General features: G+C 44.2%; 2 pseudogenes; one reads left to right on the forward strand and one right to left on the reverse strand.

Moving 5' to 3' along the window:
- LOC109888887 (DNA-directed RNA polymerase III subunit RPC2-like) overlaps nucleotides 1–2,796 on the reverse strand; it is a 37,841-nt pseudogene extending 35,045 nt beyond the window's left edge.
- Nucleotides 2,797–18,192: 15,396 nt separating this feature from the next.
- On the forward strand, nucleotides 18,193–20,896 carry LOC109888889 (tubulin alpha-8 chain-like; annotated as a pseudogene).
- Nucleotides 20,897–21,093: the final 197 nt, after the last annotated feature.

Consider the following 21,093-nt stretch of genomic DNA (forward strand, 5'->3'; position numbering starts at 1 on the left):
GAATCCAATCAAATTTTCAGCTCAAAAATTAGTAGCAATTGTTATATAATGGTAATAGATGCAGCATGTTCACATACTGAAATTAGCTAAAACATTAGATTAGCTCATTTTTATATTACATAATCAAATGAGGTCTTAATGAGTAGCACAAGTGGGTTCCACTACCAACGCATTGAACAACAAGGCTGAACAGGGTAGAGAGGTGGAAGAGCTTGGCATTATCTGTATTCTGTTGGCATATTTTAGTCAGACAGCGCCCTCATGTGGACTCAGGTGTAACCACATTACACAGCAGTTTGAGTTGAGTGTGGTGGCAAGTGAACTGACGTTTTGATAAACAAACATGCCAATACAGTCTTACAGCAATAAAGCACTAAAGTAAGCAACAAATCAGAAAACATTCATATAATGAATCAATCATGAAAGAAAGTAGGTATGGAAATATCAATAGGAGCAAATCATCTACACCAAACTGCAGCTAGAGTCTAACTAGGGAGACTCACATTCTGGTCGAGTCATTCTAGATATGAGTGAGGCTCCCACTGCTCCCTTCCTGTCCTGCCCCACGATGATGTGGTTCTTTGACAGCTGCTCCTGGACCAGAATGACCTTCTCCTGACCTTTGACAATGAAGTGGCCCCCTGTGGATGTAGAGAGAAGGACGCAAGTTCACACACACACACACACACACACATGCATTCTGATGCTAGGCATTACTGCAGTCGTTCTAGGGTACTAGGGATGGGCCACCGTGTGTGCATGTTTTTTGTTCTAGCCTACCTGCAGGCAGCACATACTGCAGGCAGACCTCCAGGAGCAGAGTGGCCACCATGTAAGGTGTTCAGCTAGGTTTTGTCTACCAGGGTCCAGAGGGCACTCATTGGGTTTGGAGTACTCCATGACCATCTTCCCTGTGAGGACACAGAGCTGTGCAGCATCGTGGGCATCCTGGGTCGAATACAGTTCAACGCACCGTTAGTAGGACAATCTCAGAAAGAGTAGACACTATTTTCCAGTTATGCCGACAGCGGCGGACAAACATCTGGATTGAAGGTATGTTGACCTCAACTTCTTGCTCTGGGAAGTGTGGGGGCTGATGGAGCATTCAAAGGGGGATAGTTCAGTAGCTGAGCAGGGGAGAGTGTTCCTGGCATATTCCACCCAGACCAGTTGCTGACTCCAGGTGTTGGGGTTACTAGCAACAAGACACCGGAGTGCCGTCTCCATATCTTGATTGGCTTGCACCAACTGGCAGTTAAATTGGGGATGAAACCCAGATGACAGGCTGGCTGATCACCCGATAAGAGTGCAGAAAGTCTTCCAGAATTGGGACGAGAACTGGAGGACCCCGATCCAAGACAATGTCAACCGGGAGTCCATGGATTCGGAAGACGTGCTGCCCCATAAGCTGGGCCTTCTCCTTGGCTGAAGGTAACTTCAGAAGAGGGATGAAATGGGCGGCCTGGTGAACCGATCTACCACCGTCAGGATGGTGGTGTTGCCATCTGACGGAGGAAGCCCAGTGACAGAATCCAGGGAAATATGGGACCAGGGGCGATGAGGGACAGGGAGTGGCTGTAGGAGGCCAGACGGAGCTTGCCGCGGAGTCTTGCTTTGTGCGCACACCATGCATGCTGCGACGAAGGCCGAGATGTCAGGAACCATGGTGGGCCACCAGAAGCATTGACGAAGGAAAGCCAGAGAGTTCGACGAGTGCCAGGATGAGAGGTAAGCCTGGAAGAGTGAGCCAATTCCAGGACCTGAGGCCGGACCGAATCAGGAACGAACAGCTGGTTACCCTACTCCCACGTCGGAAGCATCAACCTCCACCACAAACTGACGAGTTGGGTCCGGATGGATTAGGATGGGAGCAGTAGTAAATCTCTGCTTTGGATCCCCAAAAGCCTTGTCCTCTGCTGGGGACCATGTGAACAGTACCTTGGGAGAGGTGAGTGCAGAGAGGGGAGCCGCCAGGTTGCTGATCCCTGAATGAAACAGCAGTAGAAGTTTGCAAAACCCAGAAACCATTGGAGCTGCACCTTGGACGTGGGCTGGGGCCAATCCACCACCACTCCTTCTCCGAATCCATCTGTACATTCCCCTCAGCAATAATGTATCCCAGAAAGGAGATAGTTGAGTGGTGGAACTCGCACTTCGCAGCCTCTCCAAGAGGCGCTGAATGACCTGTCGAACATGGAGAACGTGTTCCTGGGCAGAACGAGAGAAAATTAAGAATGTCGTCGAGGTAGACAAAAACATAACAATTCAACATGTCCCGGAGTACATCGTTGACCAGTGCCTGGAAGACAACAGGCGCGTGAGTCCAAATGGCATAACCAGGTACTCATTGTGTCCACTGGCAGTGTTGAAAGCTGTCATCCACTTGTCTCCTTCCCGTATCTGCACAAGGTGGTAGGCATTCCGAAGGTCCAATTTTGAAAAGATAGTAGCCCCCTGGAGAGGTTCAAAAGCTGAGGAGAGGAGTGGTAGAGGGTACCGATTTTTAATTGTAATATCATTGAGGACCCGGTAATCAATACATGGACGCAGGGTCTTGTCCTTCTTCCCCACAAAGATGAATCCTGCGCCGGCAAAGGGGCAAATGCTCCCAACAGCCAGTGAGTCCTCGATGTACTCCTCCATGGCCTTGGTCTCAGGACCGGACAGGGAATATAGCCGGCCTCGAGGCGGTGTGGTGATCAGTAGCACAATCGTAAGGACGGTGTGGAGGAAGGGAGGTAGCACGAGTATTGCTGAAAACCTCCAGGAGGTCATGATACTCTGCGGGCACGGCATAGAGATCCGAGGCCATACTTAATCCTGGAGATAGACGTTTCGGAGATGGCTGTGCCGCCTTTAGGCAGTGTGAATGGCAAAATGAGCTCCAACCCAGAATGGAACCTGTAGTCCAGTCAATATCTGGGTCGTGTTTTTGGAGCCAAGAAAAACCCAAAACATCAGGTATGTGGGAGGACTTAATGAGGAGGAGCTGAATTGACTCACTGTGGTTTCCAGATACCCGCATATTAATTCCTTGGTATGGAGCATCGGAAAATGCCCATGGTTTAGATCGATTAGGATATCATTTAGAATCACTGGTAAATTTAACCACTTGAGGATTTTCGATAATAAAACAGAATAGCAAGCCACACGGCCATACAGATTAGGGTAGCGCTTGACATGTTGCTAGCACGGGAGGGGGGAAGCGTGCAAAATGATAGGTGACCATTGCTATACATTCACACCCAGGGGTGAGGGTAACTTGACTATGGTAGTGGAACATCTGAAAGAGCTCAGTGGTGATCTTGCAAACAAACACCAACTAGACAATGATTGGATTGTCATTATTTGGTGTTATGGGAGCTACAATATATTTCATTGGTTGATTTATGGCATTTTCTTTTTTTTTACTATAGTGTTTATTATAACTTGTGTTAAGAAATTGTACAGCAAAGACATTGAGACTATTCTTGCCATGCCATTACTGTCCCCCGAAGGAGACGCCTCAGAACCCTATTTATGTCATGCCTTGATCTGTTTCACCTTTTCTTGTGATTGTCTCCACCGCCTCCAGGTGTCGCTTATTTTCCCAGTTTTCCCAGTTCCTGTTTCTCTGTGCCAGTTCGTCTTGTCTAGTCCTCCTGGTTTTGACCATTGCATGGTTCTGGACTCTGTACCCACCTGCCTGACCATTCTGATGGCCTGAACTCGAGCCTGCCTCCCACACTACCTCCTGGACTCTGAATTGGTTTTGACCTTTTGCCTGTCCACAACCATTCCCTTGCCTACCCTTTTGGAATACAATAAATATCAAAGACTCAAACCACCTGCCTCCCGTGTCTGCATCTGGGTCTGGTCGTGTATCCTTATAGTACGAACTGGCTATAACAGACCCAGCAGACCTGGACCAGCTCAGCCACGCGGTCTCCCTGCAGAGAACCACCATTGAGAGACATGAGGAGCTACTACAGGACCTTCTGTAAGGGCTTCGTTCCCTGACTGAACGCCATGACCAAGGGTTTAAGGCTATTTTGGAGCAAATCAGGGAGTTTATAGGCAGCCTGCCACCTCTGAGAAGCCCCAACCACCCAGTAACTTTTTCCCTATGAGTGGTGAGTTTGTACAGGCTACCCCGGCTCTCCAAGAATCCCACTTACCTCCTCTGGAGCGATACTCTGGGGATCCTGGTACCTGCTGGGGTTCTTTCTCAATGCTCCCTTATTTTTGAGCTACAGCCATCTTCGTTTCCTTCGGACCGATCAAAGATAGTGTATATTATTATGCTAATTTTCAGGAAGGGCGCTCTCCTGGGCTACGGCAGTTTGGGAGCAACAATCCACCATTTGTCATCATCTGGAGGATTTCATGGCATAGGTGAGGAAGGTGTTCGATAGAGGTCCGGTTTTCCAACCACCCCCTGCTGCTCCCTGCCCACTTGTGTTTCGACACTTTCTAGAAAAATCTTATTTTCCACAGATATAACAAACAAAGTTCCTGTCCTGTTGTTGCTGCTGTCTGGCCCACCCTTCAGCACTGGCTCCCCCTCCTCATCCTCTACCTCTTCCCCTCTGTCCATCATTTTGAGATCTTTCCTGAGCCTGCCGATGCTGGCCCTGTCCTTGATAAAAGCCAGCTGTGCAGCTTGTAACTTCACTCCTTTTTCTATTCTCTGTTTTGTCTTGTCTTCTTGAGATAATTGCTGCCTCTCAGCATGTTCACAGTGTTCATTAACCGCTTGTAGACTGCTAATGACCAGCTAATGCAAGTCATTTTTAAACTGTTTATCAAGGGCTGGCAAAAGTCCATTCATTAGGGCCGCTTTAAAAAGGTTGTCGTCGTCATCATTGTGGCAGCCATCAGTCATTGGTTTGAGTCCGCTATGTTTACGGTAGCAGGTCCCCAGTCTGTCTTTAGACTTCCAATGACTCCTTAGCTTTCTGCATGCAACTATGGATAGCTGCCCAATCGGTCATGGGTGGGTAATGTTCTTTTATGCGATCACACAGCATAGCCAGTTGGGTCTGATAGGCTTTACCCTCTTCCCATTGATAGTTTTCATCAAAGCCTCCCTCCTCGTCCGCCCATCGCAGCCTCATCTTGACACGGCAAATGTGCGCGATCTCAGCTGCAGATGGCTTGTTCAGCCGGGCCATTTTAAGTAGCTGTGTGGTAAAATCACCAGCGTCCTTTGTAGAATCTGGACGTTCTTTAGGAATGTCCTTCATTTCGTCCTGTCTCCAAGTTTTCTGGATGTTGGCAAGTGGGTGCCATTCGTGAAGGCCCTCCTCACCGTCCGCAGGCTGCGGTTGTGGATTAGGGAACATTACCAGAGGTGCCTGGAGAAAGGTTGCGTTTGGGTCCCCTTTTTCACCTATTCTGCTCGTGACTGTTGCGGGTGAGGGACTTAGCTGTGTGGTAGGGGTCGACGTCGATGGTGGACTATATTCCCAGAGTCCATTAACACCAGAGACGGGACTCAATGTGGGCGGTGCATGGAACGGATTTCCACTGCTCATGGGCCACCTCCGAGGGGTCTGCTTGTAGAGCTGCGGTAGGGGAGACGGCTGAGCGAGCTGCTCTCGGACAACCAGGGCTGGTGCTGGTACAGTGGATACAGGGGTATAATAGGGGAGTGGAAAGTCATCATCATCCCTGTTTCTCCTTCTAACTTTCTTTCACTATTATTCCTTTAACTTTCCTGTCTGACTGTCTTTTGGCTTCCCTCTCCCACTTTCTAAACTTACTCTCAGTCTATTAGACATGTCATGCCTTTCTTGGTTTCCTCAAACGTTTCTAATTTCTTTCTATATTCTGCTAATACAATTTCACTCAATGTGAAATCTGCTACTTTGTGCCACAGTGGTGCCTGTTCCAGAATATCCCTGCCCCATTTATCCGCCATGACCGTCACTGGTCTGACTACTGGATCGGGCAGGCAAGGTTCTCTCTTGCTGCTCATGGCTCCCATTGTGAAACTCCGCTATACACACACACACTCAAACACAAACAACAGTGTTTAATTAGGAACGTCTTCCTTCCTTTTACATTTTTTTAAATAGAATTAGTCTATGTCATTTTATACCCACATGGTAGTTCCTCCTATGCAAATTCCCATGTAGGTTTTCAAATGTATAGCTGGTTTCCCAATCATAACCAAATGTTTTACCAGTACACTAATTCATTTGAATTATTACAATGTATTTATTTCTATCTCAGGATTATGCCCTAGGATCACATAACTTGTTACCGTGTCATATCATCCCATGGCTGTCACTCTGCTTCAACAGAGAAACACAACCCCTGTCTCTAACCCCTGTCTCTATTTCTGCTTGAACAAAAAGATTCAATTTGGAGATCACCCTGCTTCAACAGGATGCTTGCCCTAGAATTACTTCCAGGACTTCCCCCATTCAGAAATAACTCTGCTACAAAGATTCTAACTATGGGTGTCTTTGCTACAACAAAGACATCATGTGCACAACCTGTCCCAGAACAGGATTGTCTATGGTGTTTTAAAGAAAATCAGTCTCACCCTTAATCTATTTCGTCTGTCTGGAATGGCGTATCCACTCACTAACACTCCCAGTCAGTGTCACGGCTGGCTGAAGGACTGGACCAAGGTGCAGCATTGTAAGCGTACATTTTTACTTTATTTAAAAATGACGCCGAACAAAACAAAGAACAAAAACCCAACCGTGAAGCTTTGGGCTATGTGCCCTGAACAACTACAAAGTTAACTTCCCACAAAACAGGTGGGGGAAAAGGGTACCTAAGTATGGTTCTCAATCAGAGACAACGATAGACAGCTGTCCCTGATTGAGAACCATACCAGGCCAAGACATAGAAATACAAAACTTAGAAAAAAGGACCTAGAATGCCCAACCTAGTCACACCCTGGCCTAACCAAAATAGAGAATAAAAAGCGTCTCTATGTCCAGGTCGGGACAGTCAGTCCGAGGCGGGTCCATTTCTGCTCCGTTTTAGTCGGAGTGTGGGCTCCCGAGTCACATCTAACGCAGCCCTGTGCGTAGGTAACCTTGGTCTCCTCGGGAGCAATCAGCAAGCGCAGTTAGCCATCCCATCCTCGTCGCCAATTTTGTCAGGGTAATTCTATAAGAAGAGAGAGACTGTAACAAATGAGTGGCCTGTAGTTTGTAAATCCATATCTTCATTTAAACCAGGGTATATAGTGGCCTGTAGTTTGTAAATCCATATCTTCATTTAAACCAGGGTATATAGTGGCCTGTAGTTTGTAAATCCATATCTTCATTTAAACCAGGGTATTTAGTGGCCTGTAGTTTGTAAATCCATATCTTCATTTAAACCAAGATTATGGAACGTACTGTTGCCTCCCAATTACATACCTGTTAGAGCCCCAGTACTGAAACTGAACTTCTCAAAGTTGTTGATTACCTCCTGACCTCTGCTGATGCTGGTGCCCTCAACATTCTGATTCTCCTTGAGCTGAGTGCCGGCTTTTGACACAGTGAGCCATCAGATCCTCCTCACCAGGCTTGAGGGTGTGTTAAGGGCACCACACTCTCCTTGCCATAATTATACCTCAAAAACCGGACTGACTACATCTCCCTCAATGGCCACACCTCAGACTCAACTGTAGTTATACATGGTGTCCTCCAGCGCTCTGTAATGGGTCCCTTATTCTTTATCATCTACATCCTCCCCCTTGGTCAGATCCGCCATTACTTCGACATCTACTGGTATGCTGATGACACCCAGATCTAACTCAGCACAAAATCCCTCCTCAAAACACCTATGACCTACATTGAATCCTGCCTCTCTGCAATAAAAACATGGATGCAACAAAGCTTCCTCAAGCTCAACAGTGATAAAATGGTACTCCTCATAGGCACCAAATCCACCCTCACCAAACAAAAGGTGTAAAAAGTCAAGGGGTCTGAATATTTTCCAAAGGCACTGCATATATATATATATTTTTGTTTGTTGTTGTTATTTTTTAATTAATTAATTTTTACTCTTTAACTCCCAAATTTCATGGTATCCAATTGGAGGTTACAGTCTTGTCTCATCCCTGCAACTCCCGTACGGACTTGGGAGAGGTGAAGGTTGAGATCCGTGCATCCTCCGAAACACAACCCAACCAAGCTGCACTGCTTCTTGACACAGTGCCCACTTAACCTGAAAGCCAACCGCACCAATGTGTCGGAGAAAACACAGTGCACTTGGCGACCGTGTCAACGTGCACTGCGCCCGGCCCACCGCAGGAGTCGCTAGTGCACGATGGGACAAGGACATCCCTGACGGCCAAACCCTCCCCTAACTCGGACGACGCTGGGCCAATTGTGCGCCGCACCATGGGTCTCCCGGTCGTGGCCAGCTGCCACAGAGCCTGGTCTCGAACCCAGAATCTCTAGTGACACAGCTACTGTAGCACTGCGGTGCAGTGCTTTAGACTACAGCGCCTCTCGGGAGGCCCATGTACAGTGCCTTGCGAAAGTATTCGGCCCCCTTGAACTTTGCGACCTTTTGCCACATTTCAGGCTTCAAACATAAAGATATAAAACTGTATTTTTTTGTGAAGAATCAACAACATGTGGGACACAATCATGAAGTGGAACGACATTTATTGGATATTTCTAACTTTTTTAACAAATCAAAAACTGAAAAATTGGGTGTGCAAAATTATTCAGCCCCTTTACTTTCAGTGCAGCAAACTCTCTCCAGAAGTTCAGTGAGGATCTCTGAATGATCCAATGTTGACCTAAATGACTAATGATGATAAATACAATCCACCTGTGTGTAATCAAGTCTCCGTATAAATGCACCTGCACTGTGATAGTCTCAGAGGTCCGTTAAAAGCACAGAGAGCATCATGAAGAACAAGGAACACACCAGGCAGGTCCGAGATACTGTTGTGAAGAAGTTTAAAGCCGGATTTGGAAACAAAAAGATTTCCCAAGCTTTAAACATCCCAAGGAGCACTGTGCAAGCGATAATATTGAAATGGAAGGAGTATCAGACCACTGCAAATCTACCAAGACCTGGCCGTCCCTCTAAACTTTCAGCTCATACAAGGAGAAGACTGATCAGAGATGCAGCCAAGAGGCCCATGATCACTCTGGATGAACTGCAGAGATCTACAGCTGAGGTGGGAGACTATGTCCATAGGACAACAATCAGTCGTATATTGCACAAATCTGGCCTTTATGGAAGAGTGGCAAGAAGAAAGCCATTTCTTAAAGATATCCATTTTGCCACAAGCCACCTGGGAGACACACCAAACATGTGGAAGAAGGTGCTCTGGTCAGATGAAACCAAAATTGAACTTTTTGGCAACAATGCAAAACGTTATGTTTGGCGTAAAAGCAACACAGCTCATCACCCTGAACACAACATCCCCACTGTCAAACATGGTGGTGGCAGTATCATGGTTTGGGCCTGCTTTTCTTCAGCAGGGACAGGGAAGATGGTTAAAATTGATGGGAAGATGGATGGAGCCAAATACAGGACCATTCTGGAAGAAAACCTGATGGAGTCTGCAAAAGACCTGAGACTGGGACAGAGATTTGTCTTCCAACAAGACAATGATTCAAAACATAAAGCAAAATCTACAATGGAATGGTTCAAAAATAAACATATCCAGGTGTTAGAATGGCCAAGTCAAAGTCCAGACCTGAATCCAATCGAGAATCTGTGGAAAGAACTGAAAACTGCTGTTCACAAATGCTCTCCATCCAACCTCACTGAGTTCGAGCTGTTTTGCAAGGAGGAATGGGGAAAAAATTCAGTCTCTCGATGTGCAAAACTGATAGAGACATACCCCAAGCGACTTACAGTTGTAATCGCAGCAAAAGGTGGCGCTACAAAGTATTAACTTAAGGGGGCTGAATAATTTTGCACGCCCAATTTTTCTGTTTTTGATTTGTTAAAAAAGTTAGAAATATCCAATAAATGTCGTTCCACTTCATGATTGTGTCCCACTTGTTGTTGATTCTTCACAAAAAAATACAGTTTTATATCTTTATGGTTGAAGCCTGAAATGTGGCAAAAGGTCGCAAATTTCAAGGGGGCCGAATACTTTCGCAAGGCACTGTATATTCCTCTGTCCAGTGTCTGTTTTCTTTTACCCATCTTAATCTTTTATTTTTATTGGCCAGTCTGATATGGCTTTTTTTTTTGTAACTCTGCCTAGAAGGCCAGCAACCCGGAGTCACCTCTTCACTGTTGACGTTGAGACTGGTGTTTTGCAGGGACTATTTAATGAAGCTGCCAGTTGAGGACTTGTGATGCGTCTGTTTCTCAAACTAGACACTAATGTACTTGTCCTCTTGCTCAGTTGTGCACCGGGGACTCCCACTCCTCTTTCTATTCTGGTTAGAGCCAGTTTGAGATGTACTTACATATCAACGGACGCACACTGGCCTTGGCCAACACAATGAAAGCACAAGGATGGCTGGAACTTTCTCTCGCTTTACTTCTCTCGAGCTGATCTTCTCTGAGCTGGAAATCGCCCAGCATGCTCTGCTCCACTTCACCGGTGTTCGGAGATACAGCTCTGATATGATGAACTAACATTACTGATATGATTAACTACAAATACTTCACAGCTTTTTGTAACACCAAGGGTGTCTCAAATTAGACTTAATTTGATTTAGGCCTAATTTATTTTACCTTGAATATTGCAGCCCATTTGTGTAGGCTATTAGCCAGACAAAACCCGCTGAGTTCAACAATAAATAGAGGCTGAATTTATCTTCAAGCCAATTACCTTTTCCTCATTGTTAGGTTATTTGATGTGTAGTCAAATTTGTATAAAAAGTTTATAGGTAACACCTAACTCCCTGCTAAAGACGGTATAGCTATAGATAGTACACTCCATAATAAAACAATTCCTAGTAGTTTGAGGGTAGAGTGACTGTATTATTTGGCATTAATAGACTAGTTTTGCGATCAACAACTTTCTATCCAAGCTGGGAGAGAGCGGCAAGATGGCTCCTGTCATCCAGGTTTAGGTAGCCTATACAAGACAGCTGTATATTTAAAAAATTAAAATCAAATGTTAGCTGATTAGTATTCTGTTATACCGAAAACTAATTTGACAATCTGCAATGTTTGAATTTCCCACTTGAATTACTGGCAGATTGACAGGAGGTTAGGTAAGGGCCTGTTATGTAAAATGATGGGCCGGTTTCCCAGACAATGAGTAAACCTTGTCCTGAACTAAAAATTATTTTCAGTGGAGAGTCGCATGGTTTTTCCACCAATAGAGTGCATTTTATGTGTGCAATTGTTGAAAAAACACTCAATTCAACAGTTGGATAAAATACTGCACATCTACTGTACAAACTAAACCACATTAAAATGTTCATCAGTGGTGTGTTTTCATTAAATTAAATGGGTTGTCCTCAATGAATGGCATTTTAAACCACTTGTTTCTATGTGATTGGTGATTACTTTACTTGTCCCTGCGGTTTATTTATTTTTATTTATTTATTTCACCTTTATTTAACCAGGTAGGCTAGTTGAGAACAAGTTCTCATTTGCAACTGCGACCTGGCCAAGATAAAGCATAGCAGTGTGAGCATACAACAAAGAGTTACACATGGAGTAAACAATTAACAAGTCAATAACACAGTAGAAAACAAAGGGGGGGTCTATATACAATGTGTGCAAAAGGCATGAGGAGGTAGGCAAATAATTACAATTTTGCAGATTAACACTGGAGTGATAAATGATCAGATGGTCATGTACAGGTAGAGATATTGGTGTGCAAAAGAGCAGAAAAGTAAATAAATAAAAACAGTATGGGGATGAGGTAGGTGAAAATGGGTGGGCTATTTACCAATAGACTATGTACAGCTGCAGCGATCGGTTAGCGATCGGTTAGCTCAGCTGATGTTTGAAGTTGGTGAGGGAGATAAAAGTCTCCAACTACAGCAATTTTTGCAATTCGTTCCAGTCACAGGCAGCAGAGTACTGGAACGAAAGGCGGCCAAATGAGGTGTTGGCTTTAGGGATGATCAGTGAGATACACCTGCTGGAGCGCGTGCTACGGATGGGTGTTGCCATCGTGACCAGTGAGCTGAGATAAGGCGGAGCTTTACCTAGCATGGACTTGTAGATGACCTGGAGCCAGTGGGTCTGGCGACGAATATGTAGCGAGGGCCAGCCGACTAGAGCATACAAGTCGCAGTGGTGGGTGGTATAAGGTGCTTTAGTGACAAAACGGATGGCACTGTGATAGACTGCATCCAGTTTGCTGTGTAGAGTGTTGGAAGCCATTTTGCAGATGACATCGCCGAAGTCGAGGATCGGTAGGATAGTCAGTTTTACTAGGGTAAGCTTGGCGGCGTGAGTGAAGGAGGCTTTGTTGCGGAATAGAAAGCCGACTCTTGATTTGATTTTCGATTGGAGATGTTTGATATGAGTCTGGAAGGAGAGTTTGCAGTCTAGCCAGACACCTAGGTACTTATAGACGTCCACATATTCTAGGTCGGAACCATCCAGGGTGGTGATGCTAGTCGGGCATGCGGGGGCAGGCAGCGACCGGTTGAAAAGCATGCATTTGGTTTTACTAGCGTTTAAGAGCAGTTGGAGGCCACGGAAGGAGTGTTGTATGGCATTGAAGCTTGTTTGGAGGTTAGATAGCACAGTGTCCAAAGACGGGCCGAAAGTATATAGAATGGTGTCGTCTGCGTAGAGGTGGATCAGGGAATCGCCCGCAGCAAGAGCAACATCATTGATATACACAGAGAAAAGAGTCGGCCCGAGAATTGAACCCTGTGGCACCCCCATAGAGACTGCCAGAGGACCGGACAGCATGCCCTCCGATTTGACACACTGAACTCTGTCTGCAAAGTCATTGGTGAACCAGGCAAGGCAGTCATCCGAAAAACCGAGGCTACTGAGTCTGCCGATAAGAATATGGTGATTGACAGAGTCGAAAGCCTTGGCAAGGTCGATGAAGACGGCTGCACAGTACTGTCTTTTATCGATGGCGGTTATGATATCGTTTAGTACCTTGAGTGTGGCTGAGGTGCACCCATGGCCGGCTCGGAAACCGGATTGCACAGCGGAGAAGGTACGGTGGGATTCGAGATGGTCAGTGACCTGTTTGTTAACTTGGCTTTCGAAGACCTTAGATAGGCAGGGCAGGATGGATATAGGTCTGTAACAGTTTGGGTCCAGGGTGTCTCCCCCTTTGAAGAGGGGGATGACTGCGGCAGCTTTCCAATCCTTGGGGATCTCAGACGAGATGAAAGAGAGGTTGAACAGGCTGGTAATAGGGGTTGCGACAATGGTGGCAGATAGTTTCAGAAATAGAGGGTCCAGATTGTCAAGCCCAGCTGATTTGTACGGGTTCAGGTTTTGCAGCTCTTTCAGAACATCTGCTATCTGGATTTGGGTAAAGGAGAACCTGGAGAGGCTTGGGCAAGGAGCTGCGGGGGGGGCGGAGCTGTTGGCCGAGGTTGAAGTAGCCAGGCGGAAGGCATGGCCAGCCGTTGAGAAATGCTTATTGAAGTTTTCGATAATCATGGATTTATCAGTGGTGACCGTGTTACCTAGCCTCAGTGCAGTGGGCAGCTGGGAGGAGGTGCTCTTGTTCTCCATGGACTTCACAGTGTCCAATAACTTTTTGGAGTTGGAGCTACAGGATGCAAACTTCTGCCTGATGAAGCTGGCCTTAGCTTTCCTGACTGACTGCGTGTATTGGTTCCGGACTTCCCTGAACAGTTGCATATCACAGGGACTATTCGATGCTATTGCAGTCCGCCATTAAGGTCAACCTTGTAACATGAACTGAACTCTTATTTTAATATGGTAAAACTGTTCATGTTTAAACATTTGTTAAAAAGTAACATTGTTAAGCTTGCATTAAATTACCCTTCCCAATCTTCCATTCCCCTTGCTACAAGGAGAGTTTGGCTGATTTAAGATGCAATTGTCAATCCTGTTACAGTCAACCTTGTCACTTTTATAGTTATTTTTATTTAATCACTTGAGATGGTAAAACATGTGCTCTTTATAGATGTGCTCTTCATGCGCTCAAGCTGAAATAAATACACTACCCAGAAGGCACTCGTAGAGCCGTTCTCCCCTCAGCAGCCTCCTGTGATCAGAAGGGCATTTCCATTAATGAATCATTAAATAGATAGGCTAGATCACACAAATTCAAATCTAGACCTCGCTTGAAGCCATTTACACTGCTTTTTTCATTCTTCCCCTCTAAATCAGGGACTGATTTAGACCTGGGACACCAGGTGGGTGCAATTAAAGATCAGGTAGAACAGAAAACCAGCAGGCTCCAGACCTCGTAGGGTAAGATTTGAACACCCCTGGGCTATAGTACAGCCATGTCTGGATGGGAAACAGCTTTTGTCTAATTGATGTCAAAAGTAGTTTATTTTTAGCTAGTCCTAACCCTTTCCTAAACTTTTAGCTCATTATCCAAACATGCTTGGTTAATTCTCCTAACCTGCTGTGTAAGTTCTCCTAAGAATTAGGAACTAAAGAGAAGGACTACATTAAAACTCCCACTCCTGCCCTATTAAAGGAAATATCAGTCATTAGATCAACATTAGACTCTCTCCTAACACAGGACGCTGAAAAGAAAATGAGATTTGTCAGGCAAAAGTTATATGAACATGGCGATAAGCCAGGAAAGTACTTGGCATACCTAGCTAAAAAGAGAGCTGACTCTCAGTCAATTGCTACTATTACTGATTCTGATGGTAATCATTTATATGAAAATAAATTGATAAGTGACTCATTTAAGAAATGTTATACAAACCTTTATGCCTCAGAACTGCCAAAGGATGCACCCAAATTAATGGATAACTTCTTTTGTAAGATTGAGCTCCCTACTATCTCCGAAGAACAGAGGTCTCTCCTTACTGCCCCTATTACCAAGGAAGAGATAATGTTCGCAATTAAGAATCTGCAAAATGGTAAGACCCCAGGACCAGACGGGTTTTGTAGTGAGTTCTATAAAGAGTTCCATGGACTGATCCTTGAGCCATTGCGTGATATGTTTAACCAATCATTTTCAAATGACCAGCTCCCTCAAATGCTGAGAGAAGCCAACATTTCACTTATTCTCAAAAAGGGAAAATGTCCAGAGTCTTGTTCTTCGTACAGACCAATTTCCCTTCTGAATGTGGATAGAAAATTGCTTTCTAAAATTCTAGCCACAGGATTAGAGGACTCACTGCCACTAATTGTGAAAGGAGACCAAACTGGCTTCATTAAGGGCCGTAAGTCATGCAACAATGTCAGGCGGCTTCTTAATGTAATTCAAGCCTACCAACAAAGTGCTATGGATGGTCTTGTGCTCTCCCTAGATGCTGAGAAAGCATTTGATCGTGTGGAGTGGTCTTACCTATTATTTGCTCTAAATAAATTTGGTCTAGGGGACAACTTTATAAAATGGGTGAAAGTTTTATATGATGAACCTCAGGCTGCTGTCCTTACTAATGGGCTACGGTCAAATTGCTTCTCTATACACAGAGGTACCAGACAGGGCTGTCCTTTATCCCATCTCCTCTTTGCACTCGTTATGGAACCACTGGCCGAGGCCATCAGGGTAACGCCTGCTATACAGGGGCTGCTCATTGGTGATGTTCACCATAAAATAAGCTTGTATGCTGATGATGTCCTGATATTCATCTCTAGTCCCGAGACTTCAATTACATCTCTTATTAATATTATTGAATTATTCAGCAAATTCTCAGGCTACAAGATTAACCTAACTAAGTCAGAGGCTATGCCACTTGGTAGCCTACACTCTGTACCTAATACTTCTCCCCCCTTCCCTTTTAAATGGTCTCCCTCAGGTTTCATGTATCTGGATATATTTGTAACTCCAAAATTCCAGCAAATGTACAAAGCCAATTTTGTTCCCTTGTTTGAAACAATAAGACAGGATCTGGAGCGCTGGAACTCTCTCCTGATTTCTTGGTTGGGTAGAATATCCCTCTTGAAAATGAACATTTAACCTAGACTACTTTACCCAATCCAAATGATCCCAGTATTACTCTCCAATAAGGTAATAAAGGATGTAAATGGATGGCTAAGTTCCTTTATATGGAGTAAACGCAAGCCAAGACTTAAGATGGCAATATTGCAGCTGCCAAGTTCTATGGGTGGCTTGGATCTGCCCAATATCAGGTTCTATCAATGGTGTGCCCACCTTTGTTATATTTCTGACTGGATCACAAATGATGACTCCTCTATTTGGTTAGACATTGAGACTTCTCTTTCAAAATACCCCTTACAGGATCTCTTATTTTTCAGAAGTTTCAAGTCTGTAGAAGATCACTGCAATAATCCCGTTACACTTAACACACTCAAAGTATGGAGGTCAGTTCAACGCTTCCTGTGAAGGTCCAAACTAACCTCTGCTCTTACCCCAATTCTTAACAACCCAGATTTCAGTCCAGGATTGCTGGATGCTGGCTTTAACTTTTGGCTTAATAAGGGCATGCGCAGGTTAAATTACTTATTTGCTGATAAGATTTTATTGTCATTTGAGCAGATGGTCGAGAAATATTGACTCCCAAAGCAGGACTTTTTCCGCTTCCTCCAAGTAAGACATTATATTCTGAAGAGCACCACCTTAATTGGTAACCCTGATGTGTCTGTCATTGAAATAATGTTTTTTTTCCCACAAAGGAAAATGTCTGTAAGTCTGTTTTATGATACTTTAAGGTCCTTTTCTGCTGTCAACACACAGAGGGTGAAACAAGTGTGGGAGAAAGAATTGTCTGTTACTATTGACGAAGAGATGTGGGAGTTTATTTGGAGATATGCAAAAACAATATCTATATGTAATCGTACTAGAGCAATCCAATTAAGAATAATACACAGATTGCATATATCCCCAAATCGCAGACATGCTTTTAGCCCCACTTCCTCTTCCCCTCAGTGTCTTAAATGCAAAACTGATACAGGCACCCTAACACATTGTTTATGGTCATGTACCAAAATACAAAGATACTGGTCTGGTGTTCTGCAAGAAATTGAAAAGATCCTAGGGGTTGATCTAGAATTGGACCCAGTTTCTTTACTGTTAGGTCTCCCTAGTAGGCATGTTACTTCTGTGGGTAAAAGGAGGCTTTACAACATCCTTACCTTCGCAGCGAGGAAAAACATCCTTTTACAGTGGATTAGTGATAAGGTTCCTTCTATTAAAGATTGGCATAAGATACTATTTGAATGGGTGCCTCTGGAATATTTGACATGTACATTGCATTCTAAAACAGACCAGTTCTACAAAGTATGGGAACCTTATCTAAATTACCTAGAACATGAGGTATCAGCTATTATGCTGCAAGGATTCTCTTAGAATGGCGGGGATCTATGTATTTCAGAACTACACTGTACGTTCAATGTGTGGAACCTAACCTCTTGGTTTAAACTGAGCTTTTTTGTTTAATTTCTGTTCGTAAGTTTGTTTAAAATGTATGTATTGAGAGACGCAATGATGGTGATGGGGTGAGAGAAGCACCGAGTGGGAAGAGGAAAATGGTGTACGTATGTATGGGTGTGTGTGGTATGTATGTATGTGTGTGTATGTGTGTGCGTACGCGTATATATGTATATATGCATGAGTGTATGTATATGTATGTGTGTGTATGTGTGTATATATATATATATGCGTAGATATGTGTAAGTGAGTGCTGTTTTTTTGTGTCTTTTTGTTGTGTGCTTTGTCTCTGTTGTTGTATCTCTTAATATGGGTGAAAATTGTGAAATTCCAATAAAAATACTGTTGCAAAAGTAAGTTCTCCTAAACCTGTTACGAAAAGTCCATTTTGACAAAAGCTGTATCCCTTCTAGACAAAACCCTATAGTACAGCCAGAAACAGAAGAGGAAGCGAGATATCCCACTCACTAATTTTTCTGTTTCAATGGAAGTCAATTAACTAAGTAGCCAGACCAAGCTGCTATCGCATTGGTGTCTACGGGAGAGCCACCCACCTAAGTAGACAGGAACTGACCATTTTTTCCAATGGTAAACAGCCTGAGTGAACTTTCTTCATTTATCCACCATCTTTGGTACAGCCTGATATCACTCTATTGTTGGATATAATTTGGTAGCTAAAAATAAAATGACCTCTTTAAATCAATGTCAATTGAAAGCCACACCCCCACACTTGATTGCTGAATAATTTATAAGCCATGCCCATTAACAATGTGCAAGGTGAGTGTACTGTTGTGGTATGCTTTAGACTGAGGTGTGTAGTACTACCAGGTTGACATGAGAACGTATTATTTGTTTTGTTTGCACTTGTAGTTTAAATGTTGACTCTGTTAAACTGTTTCAGTTTTTGGTCAAGTGTCCCATCTTGAAATCACATTCCATTTGTAGCTGCTGAACAATGGTAAGCTGAAGTGTTTCATAACAAAATAAATATAAAATGGCCTTCTCTAATGGTACCTCTGGAGCTTTTCTCTGGAGTTATGTTTGCACTAGTATTTAGTAATCTCCTGAAAAATGTTTTATGAGCCCTACTTTCCCTGTAATTGAACCTCAATAGTTTGGCTACAAGACGCAGTATATCAAATTTGAAAATAGTAACTGATATGGACATGGCATCCAATTATTTATTGTTGACAGAGGGAGTGCATTTGTGTACACATCGGCCAAGCAGGTATCCAGATGGGCAATGCATGTTGGGAGTTATATTTCCTGGAGCATGGTTTCCATCCAGATGGAAAAATACATGAGTCCAGAACTGCATCCCTGGCTGACTCCTCATTTGGTACCTTCTTCAGTGAGACTGGAGGTGGGAAACATGTTCCCATGGCTGTCTTCATAGATTTGAGCCTACAGTTATGGGGTATGGAAGATGTATTTGAATAGCATGATCCACAACATCAAATGTCATGGTGTTCATCGGCATGTAATATCTTGAATTTTATGCTGTGTAGTTTTATTTTGTGCCTTTCTGCATGTGTCAACATAATTTATTCTAGATGAGATAAGGAACGGACACTACCGTCAGTTGTATCACCCTGAACAACTCATCAGTGGCAAAGAGGATGCTGCCAATAACTATGCACGTGGCCATTACACTTTTGGAAAGGAGATTGTCGAGTCCGTACTGGACATAATGTGTAAAATGATGAGTGGCTCTGAATGTCTAATTGCAAGTCCCTGTATGGTGATATTTGGATAAATGGCTTAATGTGTGAGTTTTCTCAGGCAGACCAATGCACTGGACTACAAGGCTTCCTAATCTTCCATAGTTTTGGGGGTGGGACTGGCTCAGGCTTCGCTGTTGATGGAGCATATGTCTGTAGATTACGACAAGAAGTCCAAACTGGAGTTCTCTGTCTACCCTGTGCCCCAGGTGTCTACAGCAGTTGTGGAGACCTACAACTCCATCCTGACCACACACACAACTCTGGAGCACTCAGATTGCTCTTTCATGTTGGATAATGAGGCCATCTTTGACATGCAAGTGTAATCTTTGTGTGGAGCGTCCATCTTATACCTATCTGAATCGCCTCATTGCCCAGATTGTCTCCTCAATCACTGCCTCCCTGTGCTTTGATGGTGCACTCAATGTGGACCTGACAGAGTTTCAGACCAACCTGATACCTTACCCCTGTATCCACTTCCCCCGGGTCCCCCACTTCCCCCTGCTGAGATATGCTCCCATTATCTCAGCAGAAAGTGCCTATCTCGAGCAACTCCTGAGATCAAATGCCTGCTTTGAGCCGGCTAACCAGATGGTAAAGTGTGATCCCAGGCTTGGAAAGTACATGGCTTGCTGCTTGCTGTACCGTGGTGATGTGGTGCCCAAAGATATCAACGCATCCATCGCCCTCATCAAGACCTGCAAATCCATTCAATATGTGGATTGGTGTCCCACAGGATTCAAGGTGGGCATCAACTACAAGCCACCTACTGTTGTGCCTGGGGGTGATCTGGCCAAGGTGCAGAGAGCTGTGTGCATGCTGAGTAACACCACAGCTATTGCAGAGGCTTGGAGTCATCTGGACCACAAGTTTGACCTGATGTATGCCAAGCGGGCCTTTGTGCACTGGTATGTGGGTGAAGGCATGGAGGAGGGGAGTTCTCTGAGGCCAGAGAGGACATGGCTGCTCTGGAGAAGGACTATGAGGAGGTGGGGGCAGACTCTGGTATTGGTTGTGAGGAGGAAGATGAATACTAAATTTGCCTCCAATTCATTTTCATACTTGTTCAGCCCCTTGTGTAATTATAACTCCAAGCATTTGAATTCATGATTTTTTTTATTGATACATGTATGATGGTTTGGAACTTGGCAGGTGTGGCTGTGTATAATTGCAATAAGGTCCTAGCATGGTGTCTCAACTTTGGGGGTGGTAGGCTAATTTACATACTCAAAGAAGATTAGCAATTGACATGGCAACAAGAATTGTTGGTACATCTGCAAGTAACATTCAGACTGTACCTGACTGTATTTAAGACAAATGGTGGATCTAAACTGTAAATGGGGAGGATCAACTTCATATCTGACTAGTGTAAATCTAGCATTGTTGTCAATGGGAACACAACCTGTACATGGAGTAGGCGTTACATTGTCCAATATTTGACTGATTAACATTATTCGAGATGTGCCGTCTGAAGTGTCAGTATATAACTGATACATTTCCCAGTTCTTTGTAGAGCTACATAAATAAGCAAACCTTTCTCAAAGACCAATACAATTTATGACTAATAGGCCTATGCTGGAAAATTGTGCCACCAGACTGAGCATGTCAAATTTTTGTCACATATGCATTTCGCAGCTCTTGATGGTGTAGCGAAATGCTTGTCATGACACAATGTAGAAAACTGTCAACCAGAATATGGGTTTTCAAAAGGGTTGAATCAAGGATTGCAATAGTCAACGTCTCCTGTAAACCCAGATTCTGGGTCACACCAGCCTTCTACGTAAAGTCTTGGTCCTAATTTTCATGAGCTGAAAAAAGATCCCAGAAATATTCCATATGCACAAAAATACATCTCCAATTGTGCACAAATTTGTTTACATCCCAGTTAGTGAGCATTTCTCCTTTGCCAAGATAATCCCTCCATCTGACAGGTGTGGCATATCAAGTAGCTGATTAAACAGCATGATA

This window comes from Oncorhynchus kisutch, linkage group LG4 (genome assembly GCF_002021735.2).
Source record: "Oncorhynchus kisutch isolate 150728-3 linkage group LG4, Okis_V2, whole genome shotgun sequence".
In the NCBI taxonomy this organism is placed as follows: Eukaryota; Metazoa; Chordata; class Actinopteri; order Salmoniformes; family Salmonidae; genus Oncorhynchus; species Oncorhynchus kisutch.